Source organism: Corapipo altera, unplaced genomic scaffold, assembly GCF_003945725.1.
Source record: "Corapipo altera isolate COAL_440 unplaced genomic scaffold, ASM394572v1 98, whole genome shotgun sequence".
In the NCBI taxonomy this organism is placed as follows: domain Eukaryota; kingdom Metazoa; phylum Chordata; class Aves; order Passeriformes; family Pipridae; genus Corapipo; species Corapipo altera.
Window position 1 is genome coordinate 2,274,239 of NW_020884914.1, and position 17,062 is coordinate 2,291,300.

Genomic DNA, 17,062 nt, shown 5'->3' on the forward strand with positions numbered 1-17,062 from the left:
TACTGTGTCTCAGGAATGCTCTGATTCATCCCTATGGAACACTTCATGTACTATAGTTTAACTTTATATTTCCATCATGATACCAACAATTTGCCAAAATGGTAATTCCTCTCCACACCAAGTATTGCTCACTCTTAAATCAATGTATACTGTCTGCTTCCATCCCTGTTCTCTGTCTCAATTATTATTTTGTGTAAGATAAGAAAATCCCATTTTTACCACTGGAGAGCCAGGCTGCTTAGGTCACAAGATTCTCTTGGCTTAATCCTTGAGCATGAATCATGAACTTTCCCTAATAAGTCCCGGCATTCTTCAGATGATCAAGCGAGCTTACCAAGGCTTCCAGAGCTTTCCACATTAATTATCACCATGTTTAAAGTATCAAAAGCAGTAGCTGATTAAGAATTATTAAGACTATAAGTTGTTTATTCTTCCTTTTCCTTTCCGTCCTCTATTTCTCGCTCTCATGTGGTTTGATGTCGGGAATGGCAATAATACAACTCAGCTAATAGAAAACAACACATTAAAAAGATTATGAAAAATATAAAACAGACTGAAAATTATCAATGTGAAAAACTGGAAACAAATTTGCTTGCTTTCTACATTACACGGATCTAAATTAAGCTATAAATAATGCCCATGATTTCAGTTCAGAAAGAGCTTTTTTCTCATATTTAATATGAGAAAATTGTAAGAGAATCAGACTAAGAGTAAGCCTCTACTCTGCAAACTTAGAACCTCTGCAACAGTACACACTACTAAGAAGTCATCACAAATGCCATGTGATTAAATGAGTATTCTGTTAGAAATAAATAAGATAAAGACCTTAGAAAGAAAAAAAAAGAAATTATTTTTTAACACTTGAAAGTGGAAACAGAATATTCATTCTGGATTTATAGTACAGAAAATTGCTGGAATAAGTCTGGATTCTTCTAAGTGCTTTAAAACTGGATATGTGGGCACAGGAAAGATTTTATATTCGTGCCCCAAATTTAGATACCAAATCTAGCAGAAGTTAAACAAGAATGAGTAATTATTACCTCATTAAGTTTAGCTACCCAAAATATTTTTGCATTTTTACCAGGATTAACACATCTAAATAAAGATTGAGTAAATTCCTCAAAGAGTATTTTAAGAGTGGCACAGCACGACAGGATAAAAGTATATCTTATATTTGGAAAAAACAAGTTCTGTACTTAACTGGCAGTTAATTAACCATGTGTATGTGTGGGTCCATTACATGACACACCCAAGGCATAGTCAAAATCATCGGGGAACTTCTGTGGAGACAACAAATATTTTTACAATAATAGTGATTAAGCCTGAAAATAAAAGCAAAAAGCCCTGAAAGGAAATCAAAAGTGAGTCAAACCCACTGGTGGTTACTTTCATACTTCTCATCCAAAGTGAGTCAAAATCACCAGGCGTTACTCTCACATTCATCATCATATAAACTGTAATATAAGAATGCAGTCAAGAGGGAAAGAAGAAACAAGATGAAAAGAGCAAATCTAAGACACGGCTTTCATATTATTTCCAAAGCTGACAAATTTGAGAAGAATACTACTAAAAGTGGCATTAAATAGGAAATCCCTCTTTGAGCACTCCAAAGAATGAGTTCTCAAAGACAACTAAAACCAGTGGCATAATAAATCCTTCAAAATCAAATTCAGGTACTGTATTTAGATATTTACAAATTTTAAAAATACACAAAATATCATAAAGGTTCAGTACAGCCCTTTTTTGAGGCATGATTTAGTGACACACTTGAGCAAGTGAGTAGCTGAACATGGGTCTTGCTTCCAAGGACTTGGATAATTTAGCACCCAAGTTCAGGAAACGACTCTAAGTAATACCAACCTGATTCAATAAGCTATTTGAAGACACAGGGTGCTGAGCATTGAATTTAATATTTCCTATGTACTTTATCAGATAAAGAGAATCTTTCTCTGGAGTGAAGGTGTCTCTGCAGACACAGAAACATTCTCTAGTTCTATTGTTTTTCTGACAGTACAGTATACAGAAATTGTGTATAAAATCTAGCATGTATGGGTAGAGAGCGATGCCATCCCAGTCTTAAAAACCCATTATTTGTTAGAGATAAGCTCAAGCCACTTAAGTGAGAGCTAGACATAGATAAGCAACACTTTTGGAAAAAACCTTAATGTATCCTTTCCAGACTTGCTGAAAAGTCATGCAAAAATTTAAACTAAAATTTTAGGCTACTGCTGTGATGAATGTTTAGAGGAGAAGTATAAAGTTCTCCAGAAGCTGTATTGTTTGATTGTTAACTCTTTTTGTTCTGTTCCTCATTGCCTCTGAAAATATTTTGTTTTGTTTTTATGGTACAAATGTGCTTTTCAGCCTGTTTCACAATTCATGTAAGAAAAAACCCCAGCTCTAAAGCTCTGAATTCAACAAAATACAGCATAACATCTTAACCAAGTAAAGCATTGCCCTACATTCTGATTTGCAGACCTCAAAATAGAAATTAAATGTTTTACTTCAGCAATGTGGCAAATTTACTTCCTAAGACAAAAAAACTTCAAAAAAGTTACCTTATCTGGGTACTCCTTCCAACTCTACACTAGAAACTGTAGAATGAGAAACTGTGACCAGAAGTGATGATGTGCATGATGTGAATTAGTGGGAGCCACGTTCAGTTACTGTCATACAATGGCATAAATAAGAGGAAAAGATGACAGAAAAGAAACTATTTCCAATGTTGTTTTTTCTTTTGGATGAACTGAGTTTGCACAGAGTTACAAAAATGAACTAAAATTTTAAGGCCAGAGTACAGGCATGGCATGCTCCTAAGAAGAATCTGTCTGTTTGTGTCTTCCATATGGTGTACAAACACAAAAATAATGATGTATCTGAGCAAAAATACAACTTTTTATTTATGAAAAGCAAATTATTATTAAAACTCTTTTCAGATGGCTTTAAAAGGAACGATGATAAAAATAAAGGTAAGAATATAGCAAAAGTGAGATGATTTTGAGTGCTAGACAGATACACAACTAATTTCCTAGAAGTTCTATCAGATATTATTAAGTACATTTTTACCCAGAGAGCTCCATCAGGGATCCAGTGCAGATTGTTAATTAATTCTTCATATTCTCTATGTATGACTACATTAAAGTATTAAAAACCTAGCAATCTGAATTGCAAAATTTGGAAAGTCATGCTCTTCTGTCAAGTGAAGATACACAGGATTTACATCATCGTTCTCCTCAGTCAGGAGTAACTCCTCAGTTACTTCTGTTATTTGTTTTGTTTCATCTCTCAAAGGGACAAGGGAAGGAGAACAATATATTTTCTCTGAAAATACTGCTATTAATATATTATATCTACTTCCAAGTATTAAATTCAACTTAGTGTATGCAGTGATCAATAGACATGAACTTCCTGAGGCACTCAATAAGGCAGGAAGGCTGCAGGGATTTAACACCAACATAAGTCACAAGTACTGTTGGCTGTTCTCTCTCTTTCTGCCCTGAGGGTTTTCTCTTGCCTCATGTACCAGTAGTTTTACATGAGAAACCCAACTGATTTTTTTTTCTTATGCATTTAATACATTTTAATATATTAGTTCAGCAATGATAATTATATCAGTTTAACATTCTACACTTCTCCAAGTTGTGCATGGTCTTCATTTAGCTCCCTTATTTATTATGAGATAATGCATATGTATATGCACAGGATTCTTGCCACATCCCACCACTGTTTATGAATTCAAAAAGCAACTGAGTTTATTCTTTCTTCAGAACAAAGAATGCAGCATGTTATTTTTATGTACCACTAGAAAAAAAACTGATAAAGAGGAAATGAAGCAGGGGAACAGAAAAACAAAGTAAGAAATGAAATCCAAGTTTCTAATGCAGCGACGTAATGCCAAGAAACAGCTCCAGAGAAACTGAGTAACTGCCAGCTTTTCTACCTGTTGCCAAGAAAACGTTGCTGTGTTCACTGATCCTGTAATTAAACTGAGTATGTTCTGAAACAACTTCTGAATTGTGCCATCTCCTGTGAAGGGGGAGGGAGCTTCATTCCTATAATACACCAATAGAAAGATGCTGCTTCTCTAAAAACTAGGTAGAAGGGCGAGCTTGGTTTAATCATGTACACACATTCTTTAAGGAAAAAAAAATTAACATTTGGAAGGAGAAATCTTATTGCATACAGACCTTTGAAGGGAAGCACAGAACTATAATTTGCATAATTCAAAATACTAATGTGAAGGGCAAAAAGTTTTAATAGCCATCCTTTAATGTCCTGTAAAAACAGCAGTCTCACTGCCTCCTGTTCTTTTACCAACATTTTTAAAAAGGGAGTTATTAATTGTAGTGTCTTGTAGTAATTTCTAGCTAGGATTTTTAATATTTAAGTCATTACAATTACTCATGCTAGGCAATATGTTTGTAGATAAGTCTGTCAATAAACCAGATCACACCAGTACACTGCTGCCACAGATTGTCTTGTTCAGCCCAATGTTGTTTAACCAAGATTTCCTGAAGGCTGACTATATTCTCTTTACCTCCACTGTAGTCCTCTGGGGTCTTCTGCTAACAGTTTATTTTACTTTGCACAGCTTTTCTCCATTCCTCCTTTTACATCTGATGTGTTAAAGAAATGTTGGCTTTTCTTGGCTGAATCATCCCTTGCTCTGTGGCTGGCTGTGCTGGGCAGGACAGGCCCTCTCAGACACCAGTCACACAGAATCTCATAACAACTGGGCTTGGAAAGGACCTCTGGAGATCATGTAGCCCAGGCCTCCTGCTGAAACAGGTCCACCTGGAGCAGATAGCACAGGATCACAGCTTTATTGCATCAAGAAATGTCTGGATCACCTACTAAACACGTGAGAAAGCCCTTGCTTCCAAGACAGTTCCAAATATTCAGCAGAGGAAATTTGGAATCCCAATGGAGGACACCTGAGTTTCCCCTTAACTCCATAGCTCCTTTACTCTTTCTCTATGATCCTAAGCACACTTGTACAGAACCATTCCAAGCAAAAACATCCCTGTAAAGTCTCACTGCTTCTCTGAACTGCATTCAGCTCGTCCTTAGATTCAGAGCTCAAAAAATCAATGCAGTCCAACTTCCTTGAAAGGTCCTTCACATCCCTGGACACTTTCCCACACTCAGTGTGAGCTCTGCTGTTTAAACGACACCTCATGTAACTTCAAGCCACTTTACTGAACTTTCTTTTTAAAGATACAACGTTTATGGAACTAAGAGCTACTGTAAGTAAGAGGAGTTTTAATGTAATTTTTGTAATATGAGAGGGAATTTAATTTGTCTCTGTATCTAAATGATCAAACATGAAACATGTTTTGGTTTGGTCATTAGTTTCTCCAATCTTTTTCTTATTACCTATAATTAAGAAACCAAGCATTTCATTCGATATGAAGCAGCCCAGAAAATAGCAGTAAAAAATGTCTGCTTGTAAATTAAACTCATTCTCTAATTGCTTTGCTGTAATTTACTAAAATTATCTCTTGTATGCCACCACTTCAACTAATTCTACAAAGAATCCAGGGGAAAAAATAAACAGAATTCAGAGTAATATATTAATGATTATCAAGCTCCACTATTTTCAGTTTTACTGTTCATTGTTGTTAATTATCTCAACAGTTACTGGAAAATGATGATTAGGAAGGAAGACCTCAGAAAGCTGATTGAGGATAGCATGTGTATACTTGGTAGTCAAAATGTAAAAAAACCAAAAAAAGTTTAAAAACAGCGTTACAGATAGTCCCCAAAGATGACCAGCCAGCATGTCTGGGCCAGTCTGTTTGCTGTTCATGACCAATGCTCATGTTAGTCATTCACTGACTCTGTTCATGTCAGTGAAGCAAAATGTACTCTGTTAAGTTCCACACTTCCAATCATACCCAAAACTGATCCCATGGACTAAGGGTCTGTCTGCTGTAGATCTGGCCAAACACAGTTTTTCATTCTTGTGCTGGTCAGAAGTTTATCTACTGGCACAGCATAGCCAGAGCTGAGAACATTCCACTCGTGACCCACTTTTGTCACAATCCCTTCACACCTGTTCATTGCTGTAGCTCTGGGACAGGAGGGACTTGAGGGGAAATACAGCTGTTGCATTTGTGTGGAGATAAGCTGAGAAGCCTTTTGTGCCAGAGGTATCCTATACCTGTCAAGAGCACCTCTCACTGAGATCACATCAGCTCCAGCTGTGGAGTGATTCCAAGCCACAAAGAGAGTTACTTCCAGAGGCAACTCAGACTTTAGGAAGGCTGAGTCCTGAAAAGTAACTCACTCTGAAAGTAACTTTCTGATGATGACACAGGACCTTAAGATGACTGCACTCAAAATGTACAAACCAGCACCTAAAGTATGTGGGACGAGACGCGGTCTGTGAATCACTGAATGAAGGGTTGTTAACAGAAGAACACTTCCTCCTTAGTGCAATGGAAGTATTTTTCAACTTTACATAAAGATTGATTTTCTTGTTCTCACATGCAAGAAATGCTCAGAGTTGAGGACTCCAGAAGACTTCATGTGTGTTGTTCTCAGTCCGTTTCCCTTTGATCCTCTTCCCCCGTGCAGCGATAGGACTGTCAGGACGTGCAGGCTGACAGGTTCACTCTGCAGCGAATAGCTGAGCAGAGCTGACACCCACACTCCATTTGGAGGTGGTGAGTTGCGTTGTTTTAATTCTGTTTTGGCTTGTTTAGTTGATGAGTAACAGATCAGAGTTGTTCAGCAGACAGAGAACTCTGCTCCTGATCTACCTCCAAAACAAACTCAGAAGCAAAGCCAGGTCACTCCTAATTTGCTGCTTGGTTCTGTCCTGCTCTCTATTGGTGATGATATCAGCACCATCCCCTGCCTTCAGTGGACATGAATACACCCAGGTGGCACATTAACCATCGTTGCTTCTGTTCCTGATATCAACTAATTAATTCTTGTACTTCTAAGCCAAGCTTTGCTGTTCTGACAGTTGAGCAGAGAATGAGCAGTTAGCTGTTGGTGCTGATTCATTATCACCTGTTGTTTCTCAAGCTGTCAGCAGTGACTCCATATGCAGCTCTTTACATTTTCACTGCTGAGCATTTCCACTTGCTATGGACCAAGTGGAAAAAGGTTTCCATAGAGCTGTGTCTCATGACCTAATCAACCACTTTTTTTGTGCAAACTGGGAGCTCCTCTCTGTCTCGTGATTCTTTAGTAATTACGTTCTAACATTCAATTCTAGCATTCAAGACACCAAAACAGAAAAAAATATATGTACAAGACCCCTTTGTAAAGTCCCACCAAGTTGACCATAATTTTTGAGTACTTTTCAACCACCACTAAACCTACAGCAAAAGACTATGCATAAATTTCCTGCAAGGAAGGCCAGAAGGCAGGTGCAGTGTTGTACTGTACCTGTTCAAAGGAGACCTCATTCCATAAATATTGTGTTTTCAGTAGCCCTTGCAGTTGTCATCAGGAGAGCTAATAAAGCTGGCTGGGAGGAACAGCTCAGCCTCTTTGAGCTTGTTTCAGCACTCTCATCCTACATTTCTGCCTCTTTCCCCGTGCTCTCCCTGACAAAAGGAATCCCAGCACACCGGGATGTGCATGAGGAGCCACCGCCTTTCTCAGGGGCGACGTGGTATCAGTAAGAAGCATCTCGTGTGAGATGTGACATCTCACAACTTGCACAATGTTCTTAATCACATAATTTGGAGGGGGAAATTCAATCTGGCATACAGCCCTTAATGTATGACCTAGATTGCATTTCCCTAGATAGTTTATAAGAATGTTGAGACATTTTTCAAAAGCCTTATTAAAATTAAAATATACGGCTGCCTACCCCTCATTCAGAAGAGCCGCTCCTCTGTTGTAGAGGGAAATCAGACTTGCTTACCATGGTTTGCTGTTCACAAATCCATCCTGTTACTCACCTCCTGCTTATCTTCTGGATGACTGCAAATTATTTTTCTTAGTTTATTCTACAATTTTTTATTTTTACGCTTAGTGAAAGAGAAGTGAGTTGGATCCCTGAATAAAAGTAATATTTGCAGTTAAGTCACAGGAAAGTTCACCTGTCCTTTGCAGTTTGTAACAGTAAAAGACATTTAATTTGATTAAGTGCTTTTAAAATGGATTTGTTTCTCCATTTTTCTTCTTGACCTTATATTGTCTTTAACACACATGACTACCCTTTACAGCTCCATCAGATTAATTTCTGTAGCAGTTTTGTGTTCCACTGTCTCCTTCCTTTTTGACCATCCTCCACAACATTCAAGTTCTTATTATCCTATTAATAACCATTTTAAAATCTTCCATGTTATTAAAAAATGTGTTATTAATGGAATTATAATTAAAAATTTGCTGTTCCTACAGCTCATCCTCAAAACATTTAAAAAAAGAAAACACAATCAGTTCTTGCCTAAAATCCATTACAATAACATTGTCACATGAGTTACGAAAACTGTTTTTTATATTCCAGTGGATAGAAGCAAATCCTTTATTGCTGCACATGACTTTAAAAAAAAAAAGAAATAAAACCTTGAGCTTTTTATACCAAGGCATATTTTGACAATTCAAAAATACATGGATTTCAGACAAGCTTTGCAACAGGTGAAACTGTATTTTTTAGAGCAGTAGAGACATTAAATCATCTTTCTGTGAGGCAGGTTGCATACTTGCCATTGTTTTATTAGTCTCATGGCTTAAAATTAATTGCTTGTTGTAGGGAGTTTTGGATTTCTTTTTTAACTTCAATCTACAAGCCATTGAAACTAAAAGTGGTTTTTCTCTATGGATGTTTATTTTATGTATTACCACATAGGCCATTTGGAACATAACAGTAAGAAGTGCTTTTTATATACTCAGAAGCATGAGTTTATAAGAAAAGATTTGACACATAGTGTATAGGTTAGTTCAGTACTTACTTAACCACATCGGTTGCGAAATGCTGAACTCAAACCAGCTTACACAGGATTTGTTTTAATTTCTCTCTGTTGGAAGAAATAAAACATATAATTTAATCCAAATTCCAACGGCCTGCTCTGATTTTTACAAGTACATGCCATCTAAAATGTACTAATAATGCCAAAAAATGAAACACTGAATGTTCTTCTATTTATTCTCCGTGTATCATTTTCTCATTTTGGTAATCACTCTCTAAAGTGATGGTAACTGAAAGAATCCAAAACATATGTTTTTGAAAGTTATTCCTTAATACAGACCTTGAACACCTTTGTGGTGTGGGGTTTCTTTGTGTCTAAATGAAAAACAAATTGTCATGACTCTTTTTTTTTAATGCCTCACTACAATTGCCTTTTTTCTTACTGAAGATTGAGACAGAAAGCTGTGTTTTTCTCCCTAGATCTCCTGCTAAATATGACAAATGCATTTCATTTGTGTAGAAAGATAAATATGGTTCAATTATGAGAAAGTAATTTTTGGACCTGAATTGTAAGGGATTAACTATTACATTTATAAAGATTTCTGGACTGTTACAGTAAACACTTCTTTGCTCAATGCATTTAGATGACAATTTACTAAGTCAATCTGCAGGGTCATTCAATTACATTTTTAGAGTGAATTACAGAAACAAGGATGTGGAATTCATTCTGGACAGTGCAAAAGAAAAAGTCTTTCCTTTTTTAGTTGCTACCACATAAGCCTATTTCATGTGGGCTTTCTAATGAGGACTCTGCCTTCAGAAAATACTCATTGGAAGACTTTCTCAGTGCTTTCTACCAGCATAAGAAAACAACAAGAAGCAGCATTTCTATCATGATTCAGGGGGTTAATTTTCTGTAGATATGCAAAAAATACTGTTTCTCTGAATCTGCACTGTCTGTACAATCTGGGGAAAGAGATGGAAGGCAAAAAAGCTGCCTCCTGGAAGTGACTACTTGAGGGGAAAAAAAAGGTGCCCATTTTCTGGGTGGGGACTGACTCTTGAGGGCCTCTTGAGTAACTAACTGAGACTAAATAGCCAATTTTTTTAAAAGGTGGGGTGAGAACATTGTTAGAGAAGAGATAAAAACTCTCTTGAGCAAGGATCAGAAGAACAGGCTCTGGTCACAGAAATTACCAGGGAACTGGTCCGTCAGAGATGGGTATTTGAATACACACAACTCATAGCTCTGAAATTAATGTGGTTGTTTTTTTTTTGTAATTGGAAATTCCCTCAAACTAATCCTTCAGAACTACAGACAGCTGCATACCAAATGTAAGCCTACAGGCAGTAGGCCAATTTGTATTGTGTAGCACATATGCAGCACTGAAGACTATCATGGCAACAACATTGCTACTACAGGAACTTTTTGTAAGCCTAATGGTAGCAAAAAAAAGCTTATTTTAAACTAACATTTACTCTTCAAGTTTCCAGCTAAATGTAGCTTTCACCTGCATGTAAGGTAATCTCACTTCACCTCCCTCCAACAGTCACATGAAGGATGCACCTTGTCTTACCAAAAGAATTGGTGGAAAGGTTCGACTCACATTCTTCACAAGTAAAAAATGTCCCTTGACATTAAAACTTTTCCTTAGGAGGACACACACGAAGTGCCTATGATATATATATATATATCTATATATATATATACACACCACAATACAACAGTGATTTTAAATGCACACACGCATATAAATTAAAGGAGCCAAAAGTATTGGTAACAATAATACCATGTTTCCACAGTGCAAAGCTTGTGCCCAGAAGTTTAGAAATCTCACCTTACTCCTCCTATTGGGACTGTAAAACATTCAAATGGCACTGCTCATCATTATGGCCCATTTTCAGACTCATTTGGTCTGCTGCCTTAAAACTCTGCATGGTCTCAAAGAGCAAATTTCATAACCTAAGTGAATTTCTTTAAAAATGGCACTTCCTTTCTAGGGTTTTAGAGCTTTAGGACTACTGTGGTTTGGTTTTAAATCACAAAGTTAAAGTGTCTCAAATACTCTTTGTCATTATTTTATCAATAAAACTTATCAAAGTCTATATGCCAGGAAGTCAGCAAATCTGCTCTTAATCACCAGTATACCTGTGAAGCCTTAGGTGTTATTCTGGAAATTACATTCCTGTGTGACAATAATGCTGTTTTAACCTGCAATAACCTTCTGAAGGTACTGCTGAATTGATTCAGGAAAATAAATCTAATTATTTATATATGTGCACTAAAAGGTACCAAACTACCCTAATGCTGTCCAGTGTATTCATTTAAACCAGTTCCTTTTCACCCTTCAGATAACACAGCCAGTTCCATATTGATATTACCTTCCTGCTTTTGTAAACTTCTGACACCTTTTTCTTTGCTGTTCTCTCTTCTTCTCAACAAGAGCAGCTCCTTCATTCTGTTTGATAAAAGGAGAATGCTGTGACTAACATAGCGCATAAGTTTAACAACATCTTCAAAAATACCAGTTTCAAGGACTTTAATATGTTAATTTGATAATAAATTCATTTTTATGAATATTGCACACGTTCAAGGACAAGTAAGATTTCTAATAAAGATAGGGGATTGAACTACATGATGTGAAAATTGCTGTCAACAGGAGGAATGACAACTGGCCATCGCTAGACACTGTAGAGGCAACAGAGGGGCAGGTAGCAGATCTCTGTCCAGAGAGAGATGCCCTTGAAATACAGAAAGCCACAAAATAATAATAGGACAGGTAAAGAAACAGGGCAGATAAAGAGGGCTGTGGGAGAAGAGCAAGATTTCCTCATTGTATTCAGCAAAGCATTTATTTCAAAGTAGCCTGGATATGTCAAGGGGCATAAGACCTGAGATTATGTAGTGCTTTGGTCCTGGAAGCCTTCTGAACCCAAATGCTTCATTTCCTCCTGAACTAGGTGGGTCAGTTCAGACAACACCACTGTCTGCCTAAGAGCAGGATAAGCTATAGGGCACACATCAGCCTGGGGAGCAGCTCGTGCCTCTGAAATTTCCTAGTGCCAAGCAAGTGCCTGGGAATCACCTCGATGGATTCATAAGGGTGGAAAACTCTTCCTGCAGCTCTGAGCAATCAAGATAGAAAAATGTGTCAAAAATCATCCTTTTATATGCAAATACTAGTGTGCTGAAAATGTAAGATAACAAGAGCATACAGTGATTCACAATGGCTCCAGGAGTTCTTTGGATTACTGGGAGGAACTTTCAGCTCTGCTTTTTTAAGCACAAGTCAGTATTTCTCAGTGAGCACTCCTGATTAGAGTCATGGCTTCATTTTATTTTTTTACTTTCTTGACCTTTTCTATCTGGGACAACATATTTGTGTTTTGTGAGCTTCCAAGGATGAAGGTTTTATTTCTTTCTTTCTTTCTTCCCATTCTAGTGTGTGTAGGACAAATTCTTTGGGGATGAATAGAAGCTATTTGGCCTACAAAACTTGTCCTTTTTTGGTTCTATCTTTCTCCCATGATGTCATGCAGTTATTTTTCTGAATGACTTCAATGTGTTTGCCTCAACAAGTCTGCTATTTTGTTATTATTATTATACATTTCATCTTTTTAAAAGGAAAGTTCCACCCTTTCATGAAAAAAAAAACCCAAACCAAAAAAAACAAAACACCCTCAAAAAACCCCAAAACAAAACAAAACAAAAAAAAAAGGAACAAAAACCCCCCACCAAACAGCAACACATTTTTCTTTTCTCTTTTTTTCCCTTTTGGTTCTTCATAATATCTGGGAACTGTATTGTAAGGGATGTATAAGAAGGTTCTGTAAAAATTAGCTCTGGGTTTCCTGCTACAGTTTCTGTATTGAGAGTCTCTGATAACATCAAGCTGACTGTAAACAATGAGTAGGTCTCTTATACAATTTTAGTATTACAGTTTTTCAATCTGTTATTGTCACTATCTCTCTACTCCATTCTAACATTTCATTATTATTATGAAAGTATATTATATTTGATACAATTATATTAGCAGGAATTAAAGAAAGATCCCCCCCTCCCCGAAAGACAAATTAATTTAATTTCCTAAAAAAATTATTCAAAAGAAAGAAAATTCTAAAAGAATTGTAAAGACTTCTGTAAAACAAAAAGTTCTGTGGTAACTGGAAATATACAGAGAATTCCCTCTCATTTGGCTTCACAAGTGAAGGGGACAAATTCCAGATTGCTAAAACAGAATTTTTGATTGCTATAATGGAATTTGCAAATGTGGAGTTTGGAAAAACTCTGTGGGGCAGCAAACCTGAATCTGATAAGAAGATAATTTGTGACACTGACTACCTTCCCTGCCTTGCCTCTTGGTAAAACACAGTTTTATGATTGTTGGCCTCTCAGTGCTAAAATAAGCACCAAGTATTTCCTGAGAAGCTTGAGGAAAAGCCTCTAGCACAGCACTTTTTCTCTACTAGTGAGAATTTATAATAGTGTTTTGTCTCTTGAGAATAAATTGCATTTAAATGGCTCCTGTGTACACACTGTGCTCCAAGGTGTCCCCGGGCCTGTGCCAGCAGCAGTTGTGAACAGCACCAGCCGTGTCCTTCCCCAGGCAGCACTTACAGGGGGGCTGAGCCTCAGGAGGGGACTCAGGACAACTCCCGTGGCCAGGGGAGAGCTGGACAGGGGAGAGCTCCACTGGAACCCCACCACAGACCACTGTCCCAACCTGCCCCTCACATCCCTGCTCTGCTCTGTGACACAGCACTGTTATTTATATAATATTTTAAATCCTTACAAATATTCAGTTGCTGTTGGCTTATTTCCCCTTTATCCACTCAAGCCCTTGACACACCACAGCTGTTCAAAGATTCTTTTTTAATCTTGAAATTATTTTCATATTTTAAGTTAAATTCAAACCCACACGTACTCACCCAGTTTTTTGATTTTTCTCACTTCTTGAAAGCCCTATGAAACTCAGATATATCCATTATGAATTTTCATCCATTTTGACATCAGATATATTCTTCTGTACATTTGATCACTGACAGAATGACATGCCTTTGCAAAGCCCCTTACCTAGCTTTTAGATTTGAACAATTTAATATCAAACATTTGAATTCAACACTCCACAAAATCCTGAGTAACTTCAGAAGTTTAAAACAAGACTTTTCATTCCTTTTCCATATTCCCAAATCACTTGTACAAAATAATGCCCCTCTGTTAGGAGCTCTGCTCTCTGAAACCCTTTGTATGTGCTGTGACTTTATTTGTATTATCTCACAGTGTGTTCATTTCTAACCCAGCAGGTAAAAGCAAGGAGGAGCCCTGGAAATAAAACAGGAGAAATAAAACCTTTGTGCTTTTCTTTCATGTTCTTCAATACCTGTCTAGGAAGAGCCCAGAAGAAATCCACATTAGAAAGGCACACAGGAAAGCTGTCAAAGATTTTGATTAGGCAAAGAAAGAACCCAGAAAACACAGTCACACAAATATTTGCACTATGGGAATGTGGTAAGAGAGTCTCTCTCTGGTTATCAAGATAAATTATGTTGTAACTGCCATTTCTCTCGTTCTCCAAGTTCTCAATGAAATTCAGCTGGCTAAAATCTCAAGCTGCTCAGACTGTGGTCTCTCTCAGGAGTTGCTCTATGTAATAACTGTATTTTTTTCTTCTTTTTCTTTTTTTTTTTTTTAAATTCGTGCGCTTTTATTCCCTCTCATGCAAAAAAAGAAAACATCTCATTCTGCAAGGGAAAATTTAAAGAACGGAACTCAATATTTACACTGTTTTTGTTCACTTATAAGTCATGCTTTATGGTAGTAATGCATGGGATTGTCTATGCATTTCTTTTTCCACTAAACTGAGAAATTCAGCTTTATATTTTCTGCATATTTGCAATACAGCTGTGTTCTTCACTACCATAAACAACCAGTAACATCCAAAAAATCTGCTTAGCTTCTTACTGGAGTATATATCAAGCTGTTAGAATATTTATGTTGTGGAGTAGGGGGGGCGTGGAATAATTACTCACTAAATGGAATGTTTAGAAAGAAAATACAAAATTAAAAGCACAGAAACCCCTCCACCCTTTCTTTTCTGTCTTATTAGCTACAATTTTCTAATAGATTGCCCATACAGATCAACTGATACAAATTACAAACTGTAAATATACATAACATGCTATGTATTAGTAATTTCATATTTTTAACTTATAAATCATCTGGTCCTTTCAGGAAATACACTGTTTACTGAAAAGATGTTTTACAAAAGAGAGTGGATTCAACAGGTATTGGAAGCTGCAGGATGCAAAGGATGCAGCAAACTCACTGGAGTTTAATTATGGCCCTGGCTTATCAGAAAGTCAGTTATCCAAAGTATTTTGAATTACTAGAAAAATAGTATTTTCCTGAGACTGAGAGGAACTGAGAAACTTTTTAGCACAACTGGAGAGCGTTTTTAGCAGACAACCACAACACTGAGAAGCTTCCTGGAATCCCAGAGGTGCCTCTGCCACTTTGCCACACTCAGATGTGAATCATCTGTAAGAAAAATAGTAGTTGACTTACAGAGAATATTTTTCTATTGCATAAGCTTTGCAAAGGTTCAATAAGCTCAGGAGATAAACCCAATCAATATAAAATGATTGTTTACATGTGGATTATTTAATTCTAAATATTATGTTTCTGTCAATAAAAATGAAAACATAAAATAAAAAACATCTGGAGTTAAAAGGTAGAAATTTTGGGGGCCTTATTCACTCCTTTGTGGCACTTGACACACACATGCACTTCTGTGCAAACTGTAAGTAAAACAAAGATTGTGTACTCAGTGTTTCTAAGAGTTATTTGCATTAATTTTATCTGTTATGTAACAGACACTGGAGAGAGCACAAGGTGAGAGGTGATTTTTACCTGTTGATTCCCCTTTACAAGTTACACCTGTAGCTTTATATGTGCATTTGTGTGTGCTCAGGAGATGATTGGAGTTTTGCTGCTCAAGATTTAATCCCCAGCACAGTTTTGTATGAATGCTGAACTCTTTCTGCACCCAGGCTGCTTAGTCATAGTGCAGTTGGGAACCCGATCTTTAAACAGAGCAATCATAAAAATTAGTCACCGAAAATCTTAATTATTAAAGATGATTAAGGCCTGAGAAAGGTCAACTTAATGTTGTTCCCAGCAAGTTACCTCTTAACAAAATATTTTTTTTCAAACATCTGGATTCTTACAGAAATTGTAAATGACAAAGTCATTACACTTCGTACTTATTTAGTAACTACTACAAGGAGTGACAGGAATTACAGAGAGCAGAATTAATGCTAAATCCTTGAAAATAGTCCATTTATACAGCTACCAGTCACTCATATTAGGTGGTTCACATGTGAAGCTGATACTGTAAAGAAAAATCTCTAACTTACAGAGACAAAGCCAGTTCAGAACATTTGCAACTCAGCAGATTTGCAAAGTCCTTTCAACAGAATCATTTCTTTAAACCACCATAACCAGACAGAACTGTCATGTCTCTCTTAATAGCAGGTGACAAGGCTGAGTAACTGGAAATGCTTTGTAACCATTACTGGTACCACCAAATAGTGCCACCCTTTTGCACACTACCTTTCCATGCCAGCCACATCTACAGTTTAGGTTCATAACTTTCTTATGCTAATTCCTCAGAATAAAAACTGGGGGGGGGAAACTCCTACAGTTCCCTGCTGAGCAAGTGAAACTTAACAAAAGTTAAATTTTAACACACAGAGCCATGACCTGCAGTGATCACAGAGCCAACATTCCTCTGGTTCTGTTCTGGGACAGGCACTGCCAGGGGAGCTCCAGCACAGACCAAGGCAGGGAAGACTTTAACCAATGCGCCAAGAAATCCCCCTACCTGGGCTCCCCAGCTGTGCCCAAACACTTCAGTAACAGCTGTGATAGTTTTAAGATGTCACTTCTTTTACTAATTTTTTTACCATCCTCAAGCCCCAGTAAATGGGATTGCCTTCCTGAGCCAGTTGGGTTCAGTTGGATCCCTTTCTACAGCAGTGGCAGACTCCCAAATTCACTGTGTCCCCAGGTCTGCACTGAAAGGGACCTGCAGTGCAGTCACACGGAGACTCCCAAGGGGCCAGAGCACACCCAGCAGCTCTGTGGAGCTCACAGCACACACTTCATGTGGACAGAGGGGCCAGAGCACA

General features: G+C 37.3%; 1 long non-coding RNA gene across 3 annotated transcripts in view; it reads right to left on the reverse strand.

The window, feature by feature from the left end:
* Nucleotides 1–436: 436 nt before the first annotated feature.
* LOC113952736 overlaps nucleotides 437–17,062 on the reverse strand; it is a 33,463-nt gene continuing 16,837 nt past the window's right edge. For all 3 annotated transcript variants that reach the window (XR_003529640.1, XR_003529642.1, XR_003529641.1), the window contains 3 exons: nucleotides 11,255–11,331; nucleotides 8,916–8,981; nucleotides 437–1,454 (listed from right to left, as the gene is read on the reverse strand). This is a non-coding gene — a long non-coding RNA (uncharacterized LOC113952736). The remainder of the gene's footprint in view (nucleotides 1,455–8,915; nucleotides 8,982–11,254; nucleotides 11,332–17,062) is intronic.